The sequence below is a fragment of the Equus caballus genome, chromosome 17 (genome assembly GCF_041296265.1).
Source record: "Equus caballus isolate H_3958 breed thoroughbred chromosome 17, TB-T2T, whole genome shotgun sequence".
NCBI lineage: Eukaryota > Metazoa > Chordata > Mammalia > Perissodactyla > Equidae > Equus > Equus caballus.
Genome location: NC_091700.1, coordinates 39,390,670 through 39,404,488, shown reverse-complemented (window position 1 = coordinate 39,404,488; position 13,819 = coordinate 39,390,670). Strand labels below are relative to the sequence as shown.

The following is a 13,819-nucleotide window of genomic DNA, read 5'->3' as shown; positions in this document are numbered from 1 at the left end:
ACGAGCTGGAATAAGAGATGAAAATAATAATTTAGGAGGAGAGGAGGAAAGGGTCTGAAACAGTCTAGGCTAAGGAAGTAAGAGACCACCAGAAAATGGACTATGTTATACACGAGATTCTGAATACAAAGTTCAGGGTAGCCACTAAACTAAAAAACAGAACAGAGACACAAAACATAAATAAGAAAAAATCTAAGAAACCCAGCATAAGAAATTGCAGTAGTCAATAGGTAGGCTAAAACATACAGGACGAGAAACAAAGGAAGCACAGGAAAACTGGAAAACGAGCAACAGAATGACAGCATTAAGCCCTCATGCATCAATACTCACCTTCAATGTAAATGGATTGAACTCTCTAATCAAAAGACACTGAGTGGCAAAATGGATTAAAGAACAAGATCCAACAATTTGTTGCCTCCAGGAAACACACCTCAGCTCCAAGGACAAACACAGGCTCAGAGTGAAGGGGTGGAAGACAATACTCCAAGCTAATAGCAAACAAAAGAAAGCAGGTGTCGCAATACTTACATCAGACAAAACAGACTTCAAGATAAGGCAGGTAAGAGAGACACAGAGGGCCAAAATATATAATGATCAAAGGGACACTTCATCAAGAAGAAATAATGCTTATAAATATCTATGCACCCAACACAGGAACACCAAAGTTCATAAAGCAACTATTAACAAACCTAAAAGACGATATCAAAAATAACACAATAATAGTAGGGGACCTCAACACCCCACTCACATCAATGGACAGATCATCCAGACAGAAAATCAATAAAGAAACAGTGGAGCTAAACAAAAAGCTAAAACAGTTGGACTTAATAGACATATATAGAACACTTCATCCAAAAACAGCAGAATACATATTCTTCTCATGCGTGCATGGAACATTCTCAAGGATAGACCATATGTTGGGAAACAAGGCAAGCCTCTACAAATTTAAAAAAATTGAAATAATAACAAGCACCTACTCCGATCATAATGCTATAAAGCTAGAAATTAATTACGAGAAAAAACCTGAGAAAAGCACAAGGATGTGGAGACTAAACAATAGGCTATCGAACAAGCAATGGATCATGGAAGAAATTAAAGAAGAAATCAGAAAATACCCGGAGACAAGTGACAATGATAACATGCTATACCAACTCAGATGGCATGCAGCAAAAGCTGTGTTAAGAGGAAAATTCATTGCAATTCAGGCACATCTTAACAAACAAGAAAAATCCCAAGTCAGCAGTCTTAAACTACACCTAACTGAACTAGAGAAAGAAGAACAAACAAAGCACAAAGTCAGCAGACGGAGAGAAATAATAAAAATCAGAGCAGAAATAAATGCTATTGAAACAAAAAAGGCAGTAGAAAGGATCAATGAAACAAAGAGCTGGTTCTTTGAGAAGATAAATAAAATTGACAAACCCCTAGCCAGACTTACAAAGAAAAAAAGAGAGAAAGCTCAAATAAACAAAATCAGAAATGAAAGAGGAGAGATAACAACAGACTCTACAGAAATACAACGGATTATAAGAGAATACTACAAAAAACTATATGCCAGCAAAATGGATAACCTAGAGGAAATGGATAAATTCTTGGACTCCTACAATCTCCCAAAGCTCACTCAAGAAGAAACAGACAATTTGAACAGACCAATCACAAGGAAAGAGATTGAAACAGCAATCAAAAGCATCCCAAAAAATAAAACCCCAGGACCAGATGGCTTTCCTGTGGAATTCTACCAAACTTTCAGAGAGGATTTAATACCTATCCTTTTCAAGCTATTCCAAAAAATTGAGGAGGATGGAACACTTCCTAACACATTCTGTGAGGCCAACATCACGCTGATACCAAAGCCTGACAAGGACACCAGGAGAAAGGAGAACTACAAGCCAATATCACTGATGAACATAGATGCAAAAATTCTCAACAAAATTTTGGCAGCCCAAATACAGCAATACATCAAAAGGATCATACATCAGGATCAAGTGGGATTCATACCAGGGACACAGGGATGGTTCAACATCCGCAAAGCAATCAACGTGATACACCACATCAACAAACTGAGGAATAAAAACCACACGATCATCTCAATATATACAGAGAAAGCATTTGACAAGATCTAACAGCCATTTATGATAAAAACTCTGAACAAAATGGTGATAGAAGGGAACTACCTCAACATAATAAAGGCCATATGTGACAAACCCACAGTCAACATCATGCTCAATGGGCAAAACCTGAGAACCATCCCCTGAAAACAGGAACGAGACAAGGACGCCCTCTATCACCACTCTTATTTAACATAGTACTGGAGGTTTTGGCCAGAGCAATTAGGCAAGAAAAAGGAATCCAAATAGGGAGGGAAGAAGTGAAACTCTCGCTGTTTGCAGATGACATGATCTTATATATAGAAAACCCCAAAGAATCCATTGGAAAACTTTTAGAAGTAATCAACAACTACAGCAAAGTTGCAGGGTATAAAATCAATTTACATAAATCAGTAGCATTTCTATACTCTAATAACGAACTAACAGAAAAAGAACCCAAGAACACAATACCATTCACAATTGCAACAAAAAGAATAAAATACCTCGGGATGAATTTAACTAAGGAAATGAAAGACATATACAATGAAAATTACAAGGCTTCTCTGAAAGAAATGGATGACAACGTAAAGAGATGGAAAGACATTCCAGGCACATGGATTGAAAGAAGAAACGTAGTTAAAATGTCCATTCTACCCAAAGCAATCTACAGATTCAACACCATCCCAATGAGATTCCCAATGACATTCTTTACAGAAATAGAACAAAGAATCCTAAAATTCATATGGGGCAACAAAAGCCCTCGAATTGCTAAAGCAATCCTGAGAAAAAAGAACGCAGCTGGAGGCATCACAAGCCCTGACTTCAAAACATACTACAAAGCTACAGTAATCAAAACAGCATGGTACTGGTACAAAAACAGGTGCACAGATCAATGGAACAGAATTGAAAGCCCAGAAATTAAACCACACATCTATGGACAGCTAATCTTCGACAAAGGAGCTGAGAGCATACAATGGAGAAAAGAAAGTCTTTTCAACAAATGGTGCTGAGAAAACTGGAAAGCCACATGTAAAAGAATGAAAATTGACCATTCTTTTTCACCATTCACCAAAATAAACTCAAAATGGATCGAAGACCTAAAGCTGAGACCTGAAACCATAAGGCTTCTAGAAGAAAACGTAGGCAGTACACTCTTTGACATCAGTATTAAAAGGATCTTTTTGGACACCATGTATTCTCAGACAGTGGAAACCATAGAAAGAATAAACAAATGGGACTTCATCAGACTAAAGAGCTTCTTCAAGGCAAGGGAAAACAGGATTGAAACAAAAAAACAACCCACTAGCTGGGAAAAAAATATTTGCAAGTAAAACATCCGGCAAAGGCTTAATATCCATAATACATAAAGAACTCACACAACCCAACAACAAAAAATTGAACAACCCAATTAAAAAATGGGTAGGAGACATGAACAGACATTTCTCCAAAGAAGATATACGGATGGCCAATAGGCACATGAAAAGATATTCATCATCACTGATCATCAGGGAAATGCAAATCAAAACTACACTAAGATATCACCTTAAACCCATTAGAATGACAAAAATATCTAAAACTAATAGTAACAAATGTTGGAGTGGTTGTGGAGAAAAAGGAACCCTCATATGCTGCTGGTGGGAATGCAAACTGGTGCAGCCACTATGGAAAACAGTATGGAGATTCCTCAAAAATTTAAAAGTAGAACTAACATATGATCCAGCTATTCCACTATTGGGTATCTATCCAAAGAGCTTGAAATAGCAATTCCAAAAGTCCCATGCACCCCAATGTTCATTGCAGCATTATTTACAATAGCCAAGACGTGGAAGCAACCTAAGTGCCCATCAACAGATGATTGGATAAAAAAAGACGTGGTATATATATACAATGGAATACTACTCAGCCATGAAAAAGAACAAAATTGTCCCATTTGCAACAACATGGATGGACCTTGAGGGAATTATGTTAAGTGAAATAAGCCAGATAGAGGAGGACAATCTCTGTATGACTCCACTCATATGAGGAATTTAAATATGTCGACAAAGAGAACAGATTAGTGGCTACCAGGGGAAAGGGGGGGTGGGGGTGGGCAAAAAGGGTGAAGGGTTGCACCTACAACACGAGTGACAGACAATAATGTACAACCGAAATTTCACAAGATTGTAACCTATCATTACCTCAATAAAAAATTTAAAATATAAAATAAAGTAAAATTGGGATGTTATCTCTGTCATTGGATTGAAAAGTTAAATATATCAATCTTTTTTATGTCATATATAGGGCAAGTAATTTTTCCCAGGTTGTCTAGCTTTTCACTGTGTATAAATTTATAGTCTTTTTTTTTCTAACATCTGTTGCCAATCTTCCTCTTTTTTTTTTTCTTTACATGAGCCACCAACATAGAATGGCCACTGAAAGATGAGTGGCATGGGTCCGCACCTGAGAACCAAATCCAGGCCGCAGAAGCAGAGTGCACTGAACTTAACCACTAGGCTGCCAGGGCTGGCCCATAGAAGTTTATAATCTTCATGCATTTGAATATATCTCTACTTTCCTTTGTGATTTATGCCTTTAGTGTCATATGTAGAAAGTCTTTCTCTACCCAAGATTTTAATATAGTCACCAAAATTTCTTCTATATTTTGAATTTATTTTCTACATTTGAATAAAACATCTGTCCAGAATTTATTTTGTATTAAGGTATAAAATGTAGGAATCTACTTTTCTCCCAAGTGACTACCTAGTTTCCCCAACATCAAAATTGCATCCCCCTCCATTGCTCTTGCCCTGTTTTAATGATCTCTATTGCACTTATCACTTTATAACTTATTATGTTATTTACTTATTTATTATACTTATGGTCTGTCCTCATAACAAGAGTGCAAGCATCATGAAGGAAGAAAATTTTGTCCATTTTGTTAACTGCTGTATCTCCAGTGACTAAAACAGCACCATAGTACATAGTAGGCACTCAATGACTTTGGTTGAATGAATGAACCTATTATTGAAAAAATTTCTATTTTCTTCAGTGATTTTTAAATGTCTCTCTATTTTATTATGAATCTTTGCATACCGGCTCTGTTTCCAGAATTTATTTTATTCCATCATTTTACTAGCCTTTTGATTACAGCACACTTTTCACACCTTAAGGTATAATTTACAGCATAGTAAATATTCTTTAAAAACTTAAGCTACAATTTATATTTAATGAATTTTATGCATTGTGTGGCAATTCTATGAGTTTTGACTAATACATAGATTCGTGTAACCACTGTCATAATCATGACACAGAAAAATTCTATCATCCTTTTAAAATTTCTCAAGTCCTTTTGTGTTCAACCTTTCCCCCAAATCTAGCCCCTGGCAATGACTGATCTATTTTCTGTCCCTATAGTTTTACCTTTTCCAGAATGTCATGTAGTTGAGTTGAACAGTATGTAGCCAATTGAAATTGGCTTCTTTCATATAGCTTAATGCATTGGAGATTCATCCATATAAATACGTGTATCAGTAGTCTGTTTCTTTTTATTGCTGAGTAGTATGCCATTATATGAATATTCCATATTTTCCTATCCATTCACCCATTGATGGACGTTTAGATTATTTCCAGTTTTGGCCTGTTATGAATAATGTGGCTATGAACATTTGCATATACGTCTTTGTGTGGGCGTAAGGATTGCTGAATCTTATGGTAAAGTGTAGTTTAATTGTATAAAAAATAGTTTCCAAAATGGCTGTACTGTTTCACATGTATGAGGGTTCTGGTTGCTCTGCATCCTTGCCTGTACTTCGTATTGTCCGTCTGTTTTGTTTCACTTTGTTTTTTAAGACATTGTAATAGGTGAGTAGAGGTATCTCGCTGAGACTTGAAATTGTATTTTCATAATGACCAATGATGTTGAGCATCTTTTCGTATGCTTACTTGCTATCCATTGATTTCCTTTGGTGAAGTGTCTATCCAAGTTTTTGGTCTGTTTTTAAATTCTTTTTCCTTATTGTTGAGTTTTGAGAGTTCTTTATATGTTCTGGATACAAATTCATCAGATAAATATTTTGCAAATATTTTCTCCCAATCTGTAGCTTGTCCCTGTTTTGGTTTATTTTTTTTACACAGCAGAAATTTTTAATTTTGATAAAATTCAATTTTTTTCTTTCATGATTATGATTTTTGGTGTACTGTCTAAGACATGTTTTTCTAACCCAAGGTCACAAATATTTTCTCCTATGTTTTCTTCTAGAAATTTCATAGTTTTAGGTTTTACATTTAGGTACATGGATCCATTTTGGGTTCGTTTTGGTGTACGTTGTGTGATATAGGTTGAAGACTGTTCTTTTGTATATGTATGTCCAATAATTCTACTACAATTTCTTGTGAGACTATTTTTTCTCTGTTGAATTGCCGTTGCATCTTTGTTGAAAATCAGTTGACCACGTACAAGAGTCTATTTCTGGACTCTATTTTGTTCCACTGTTCTATGTGTCGATTCTTTCTTCTATACCACACTGTCTTGATTATTTAACTTTATAGTAAGTCTTTAAATCAGGGAGTGGTATCACTTTGCCTTTCCATGTGAATTTTAGAATCAGGTTATCAATATCTACAAAAAATTGTGCTGTGATTTTTTAATAGAAATTGTATTGAATCTATAGCTTGGTTTGAGGAGAAGTGACATCTTAACAATGTTGAGTCTTCTAACCTATGAACATGGTACATCTCTTACCTTAAAATCTTTTTTTCTTTAATCATGTTTTGTAATTTTCAGTGTACAGATCCTGCACATATTTCGTTAATTTACACCAAAGTGTTTTGTGGGTTTTGGTGTTAATATAAATGGTGTAGTTGCTTAAATTTCCATTTTTCAATAGTTCATTGCTAGTATATAGAAATATAATTGTTTTGTTTATTGACCTTTTATCTGATAACTTTATTAAACTCACTTATTAGTTCTATTAGCTTCTTTGTAGATTCCTTGGGATTTTCTGGGTAGACAAGCATATCTTCTACAAATAGAGTTTTATTTCTCCCTTTCAAATCTATACGCCTTTTATTTCCTTTTCTTGCCTTATTGCATTGACTAGAACCTCCAATACAATTTTGAATAGAAGAATAGTGAACTGACATCCTGGATTGCTAATCATTGGGAGAAAATATTCAGTCTTTCACCATTAGGAATGATATTAGCCATGGGATTTTTGTAAATGTCCATTGTCAGGCTAAGGAAGTTCCCTTCTATTCCTAGTTTGCTGAAAGTTTTTATTATGAATGGACCTTAAATTTTTTGGAAAAAAAATTTACATCTATTGAGATGACTGTATGTTTTATTTTCCTTTGTTTATTGACATGGTGAATTACATTAATTTTAGAGTATTGAACCATCCTTGAATTCCTGGAACAAACACCACTTGGTCATGATGCATTTTCTTTTTTATGTTGCTGGATTCGATTTCCTAACGTTTTGTTAAGGATTTTTGCATCTGTATTCATGAGGGATGTTGGTTGGTAATTTTCTTGTCATGTAACATCTTTACTGATTTGGCTGGTCTAACAAAGATAGAATAATCAGGGTAATGCTGGTCTCTTAATATGAGTTTGGAAATAGTCCTCTTTTCCTCTTTTCTGGAAGAGTTTGTTTAGAATTGGTATTATTTCTTCACTTAAAAATTGGGCTTGGAGTTTTTGTTGTTGGAAAGTTTTAAACTACAAGTTCAATTTCCTTAAAAGGTATATTATCTTTTAGACTATTCAGCTTATCTATTTTTTCTTGAGCAAATGTTAGTAGTTCATGTCTTTCAGGCAATATCTCCATTTAATCTAAGTTGTCATGTATGGCACCTTTTTAATTTCTGTAATGATAAAATGCGATTAAATATCTTGTATGTCAGTATTCTCCCACTGCAATGGTTTTATTACATTGTGGTCAGAAAATATAGCCTGCATAATTTTTATATTTTAAAGTACATTGAAGTTTTTTATGTCTTATTACAGGATGAGTTTCTTCAAATATTTCATACGAATTCTTTAAGTATGTGTTTGCTGCACAAGAAGTTTCTATATTTCAATATATATATATATTTAAGAATAGATAGTATTTGGCCAGAGACACTCAGATCTTATCTTTGCCACCAATACTCCCAAGGGAAGTACATACCCTGTGGACCAAGCCAGGCAAAAGACACTCCTAGTTACTTTGGAGCTTCCTCTCCAAACCCCGGTAGAGAATTCTAATGAGCTAACTTAGGTTGGAATCAGATCTGAAGCCGGACTCAGCTCTCTTCAACCAGAGTTTACACTATAAACTGGGAATGTAGCCTTGTGTGTTGTGGATAGTTTGGGGGAAAAGTCCAGAGCCCTAGTGTGAGAGCAGGAAGACCAAAGAATCACCCTGGTGCCCTTAGTGCTTTGAGTATGGCCACATGCCTTCTCCAGCATCTGTACAGAGAAGTAAGTGTCCAATGGGAAAGACAGGACCTGACCCCAATACACATCTCACCTCTTTTCAACATGGCCTTGTTAATGTCCTATAGAATCTACCTTCTATCAATATAAGATGTCTTGGTCATAGTTAATATGTTTACTTTGAATTCAACTTTGATATTAATATTACAACTTTTAATATTTTGAGATTTAACGTTTGCATCTCATATCTTTGTCCATCTCTTTATTTTCAAACTATCATTTTAATTTAGTTTTTGTCTCTTGTATATAGCATATTGTGCATTTAGTTTTTAAACTTATCTGAGAGTATTTGCCAGTATTTAATATGACAGTAACGTGCTTGTATTTGTTATCATTTCTGGTATTTTAGGTTTTATTTGCTATCATCTTCCTTTGTTTTCTGTGTTAAACATTCTCTTCATATTTTATCTTTAAATTTTTCTGTATTTTGCTATTAATTCATTGTTTTTATTCTTGTCAATTTTTAATGATATGAAAGTTATAAACTTATTTTTAGAGAACATAATTGTGCCCTTGTTTCTCCATCAGTATCCAGGTTAACACTAGACTTGTACCTGGGAAAGAGAAGAAATGAGACTTGCTTTTACTTCTATCTTCTTACAAACCTTAAATCCTAAGTTGTGTGAGAAAACCTGCAAATTTAAGTCCATGGTATTATCAAGAATCTTAGATTATCTTTGTTTTTAGAATCATTTGTTCCATGTGCTCCATTAACAATGATTATTTAGACAGTTCTGAATTGTTATGATTTAATTTCTTAACCTTGTCTCTATAAGGTATCTTTCTTACTCCTGCATTCTTCCTTTTGATTCATTGCTCAGCTGGCTTGAGCACTTCGAGTAATTGTTTTTAGGAAAGGTATGTGGCTGCTATGCTTTGAGTTGCTTCATGTTGGAGAGTATCTGTCTGTTGCTCCTAAATATGAACAGTACTTTTCCTGGATATAGAGTCAATGAGTCACAGTCCTTTCCCTGCAAACTCTAAACATATTGTTTGAAGTTCCATTTACATAGCACACTGTTTTTAAAAAATCTCAATTGCATATTTACTTGGGGTAGTTTTGTGAGGCACTGAAAGTGATAGGAGGCCCTAAAGCCATCCTAAGTCATACCTTTGTGCCCCCATGATTCTGTCAGTCATGGTTCTGTATGTTCACTTTGTCAGGCAAGTTCAGATTTATTATAACATTTCATTGCTATCTGGAGATCCAGTAGTCTGTGTGGTTGAGAAAGGGCTTGTATTAAGAGAATGGTAACCTCAGGGGGAAATTCACCTCTTTTGGCCAATCAGTTCCCATCCATGTCAGCCTCAACTCACTAAGCCTGGGCAGAGGTTGTGGGTGCAGGTAAAGGAGGGAGAGATTAGAGGGAGTGGGGAGCTCTTGCATCCCAGGTTAGCCTAAGAGTATTCATCCGTGGCCAATTTTGGTGGTGCCCTAGTTCTGTTCTTCATCCATCATCTCCATTCTTCAGTCTTGGGCACAGGCTATGAGCACTGCCTTGGGCTTGATCCCACTTGGAGTGGAATTTGTGTCCTGTGTTGGAAGCTTCAGCAGGGCATGAAACTGCACCCCAGTGGCTACCTTGTCTTTAGCCATAGGATAAAATGAGGCGTAACTGTGGAGTTCATCAAAGAGGCTCCTCTTCCTCCTCCTATTAATGGAAGGAGCCCAGTCTGTATGTTATTTCTCCTTTGAAATGCATCTTATTAAAATTCCTTATTAAATTACCTCCAAAGAGCACTTGCAACTCCAAATGTGACTCTCCTTAATGTTTAACTGTCATATTCATGGGATGTCTTGTTTCAAGAGATGAATATTACAGGACAAGATGGGTGCTCCCTACCCATGCCTGAAGTCCCTTCTTTGATTGCTGTGGAAATAGGTCTGGCCAAGGTTTGATGACTTGCCCAGGATCCCACAGCTCATGAATGGGAGAACTGGAACACAGGTCTCTCCTATCACTTCCTCTATCTCCACGCTATGTTGCTTTAGTTGATGACGCCAAGCTTAATATTACCATAAAGGTGGGGTTGGGGCTTTATAGGCAAAGGAAATGTTACTAGACATCTAAAGTTTGGTGTTTTATTCATATTCCACATATGAAAGTAAAAAAAAAATCATGAAGCAGAAATGTGAAAATTTTAGTTATTAGTAAAAAGCACCTTGTTATGCAACTTCTGAAGGATTTTCTTTTAAAATTATATTTATAAAGGCCTTTGTTTATTGGTTAAATTCATATTATATGTTAGAAGAAATCTGTGATAAACTTGAAAACTCTTGAATTTTATTTTTACTTCTTTTTGCAGCCAAGAGATTAAGAAAGTTATACGCTTAATTGTATCATCTTTCATAATCAGGTATGTGAGACCCTAAAAAAAGAGGTAATTAAATATGTATCCATTTAATGTGAATTTTGTTTTAATGAGAAAGGATCTAGGAGGAGAAAAAAAGCATTTCCACTGTCAGTATGTTACTAAATAGCCCCCGTGTCCCATATAATGTAATCTAATTTATCTTGGAAGGTTAGTTTAACCTGAACATTAAGAATTGCAAAGAAACGGCATTCCCCTAAGTCTAATGGTAACATATTAGTATGTTTTTTCCTACCTGGAAAAGTAAAAATAATGATGCATGCACTTTAAAATTCTACAATTACAAGTAAAGTGTTTTATTAAATACCTTATTTGTCTCGAATTACTCCTTAATTCTGAAAGCATTCTATTTAGGCTTCTTCTCCACATGATGGCAAGATTTCATACTATCATACAGCTTCACGCAATATACTTGCTTCCTTTTAAATTTATAATATTTTAATTTGTGTTGCAATTGGAAAAAAGTACTTTGAAGACTAATTAATTCATCTTCATAGATTCTACAAATAGTGTAATCAATTTATGGGTAATGTGTTTAGAATACGTAAGAGAAAGGCTTCGGAGTTACTTTAGAGTTCAATCATGTATATATTTTTGGAATTGAAGTCCTTCTCATGTGCCCAGCATATGCTAGAAACATCCATTAATGTGTAATCATATACTTGCTGAAAATCTCACTGATGAAAAAATCTTACTGGTCAAAGTGGTCTTTTTAGGGCTTATGTTAGTCATGCTTTCACTTGGTTTTTATTACTAAATTCTTAATAATTATCAAGACTAATGAGGTTTTATTTACTATGAGAAATTCGTAGAGACCTCTTATAAACTTCTTGAATTTTAAGAAGAGTTTACAAGCAGAGATAAGTAATTTTAATTCAGTTTGACAGTTCTATGTTGGAGGGTTAGTCTGATGTGTCTATTATAAAGGAGCATGATAACATGAAGTGGTTTTGTGGGAATTTTATTTTCCTAAATGCTTCTATTGGGTGAAAACTGAGTAATTTTGTTGAAATTCTAAGACAACACAGTTCTCCCTGCCACTGACAGTTTAATCCTAAATAATGACATTTTAGTATCAGATCCCTGGGCTAAATGTAGTCTAACTATAGAGGTGAAAACCAATTCATCTTTATTCTGTTTATTTATGTGTTTGTTTGTTTTAGAATATTTGGAATCTTGCTCGTCTTTGTGGACATGTCTCTTATCATCGCAGATCAATTCATCTCTGATAGCAAAGTGTATATTCCTTTGGAATATCGTTCAATTTCTTTAGCTATTGCTTTATTTTTTTTAATGGATGTTCTTCTTCGAGTATGTGTAGAAGGGTAAGTTTGATTAATTTTTTAAAAACATATAAAGCTATTTTGTAGTGCTATGAGAAGCATCCCAAAGTAATTACCAGGTCAACACAACCAAATTTGTCCCTCTTTATCAAAATAATTCTCCTCGAAGACACGGTCCACCAGAGAAACAACTATCCACATCCCAATTTCTACTAGATTGGGCTTTAATATTTTTGTTGTAACTGTCACTCTAGTCTCCAATAATGTATTCTAGATGGTTCCTTCAACAGGTAAAGCTTAATGGGTTTGCAAAATGGGACAAGGCAGCTGATGTGTCTACATGCACATTATTAAGAGGAACATGTATGTGAAGTATAAATATTAATACTTTCATTAAGAATTGAATCTAAATAAAATCTGATGGCATATTAAATACTAGAAAATAGATCATGAACAATCCCCTACCTCAGTTAAAATAAAAACTTTTGTTAAGGTACACAGGAGATCTGAGGCATGCTCATCCTGTCAGCGAGGCTTAGTAGTGAGGCAGCAGTTGATTTTCTCCGCTGCTGGCTTTCTGAGAAGGTGGATGGAGTAAGCCAAGCCTTAGAGCTGGACTGCTGTGGAAGTCAGAGACTAAGTTCCCTGGCCTCACTTCATCCAGAGCCTTTCAGAAGGCAGCTTGATTCCTCTCCTCCTGAACTCTACCCTCATGCCTTTGAGCTAAGGACAGTTGCCCACTCCCGGGTTACTCAGAGCCTGAAAGGGGCTACCCTAGAAGTGGAAGCTACCCTAGAACCTTCCCGCGGATCACCAGTGCCCACAGCTGAAGGAGCCAGCGTTGGGGGGAGGAAGGTGCAGTGGGTGCAAGTTCAGCTTTTGCAGGGGAGGCCATACCAGCCCATTGGGATTCCACTCTAGGTACAAAGCCAGATGATGAGTTCGCAGGCCAAAATAGTGGACCTGTCTGCCTCTCACAAGCTCCTCTTCTGCCCTCCTCACAGCCGCAGTTGCTCTAAGGCTGTGACATGTTCAGCTTCCACTGCCCAATAGTACTCTCCAACATCCCACCTTTCTCTCCCACCTATGTGAAGGCATTGCTTGCCTCTTGTTTGATGGTTTGGTTATATCTCTTAACTGAACTTAAACTGCAATATTTATGCTTTTGTCATATATATGTATAAAATAATGAATATGAATACTTTTCTATGTCTAGTCTAGTAAATGCATTTTAGATAATTCATTAAAATAGAATTGTTAATGGAGATGAGCCAAATAATTCTTGCTTTTAAAATTTCCCTGTCTCTTCTTTGGGGGAGCATAAACTTGTATTTTTTGTTTTACATTATAGGATGCAACGATATTTCTCTGATTTACTTAACTCCTTAGATGCTGTCATTATTCTGCTGACTCTACTGATTGATATAATTTACATTTTTTATGACTTCAGTTATTTTAATGATATCCCCAGGTAAGAGACATGATTCACGTTTCTTAAACTGTCTTTTTTTTTTTGCATTTTCTATGGATTTCATTTTGTATAATCTTTTAACTCTGAATGTGATGATTCTATGCCAGATAAGCTGCTTGAAAATGAAATGTTTAGATAAATTTCCACAT

The 13,819-nt window shown here is 35.5% G+C and overlaps 1 protein-coding gene and 1 pseudogene across 2 annotated transcripts in view; one reads left to right on the top strand and one right to left on the bottom strand.

The window, feature by feature from the left end:
- LOC138918377 (mitochondrial ornithine transporter 1-like) overlaps positions 1-13,819 on the bottom strand; it is a 64,717-nt gene that overhangs the window by 8,825 nt on the left and 42,073 nt on the right. The gene's annotated exons all lie outside the window — the stretch shown is intronic.
- LOC106781207 (phosphatidylinositol 3,4,5-trisphosphate 3-phosphatase TPTE2-like) overlaps positions 1-13,819 on the top strand; it is a 116,695-nt pseudogene that overhangs the window by 70,807 nt on the left and 32,069 nt on the right.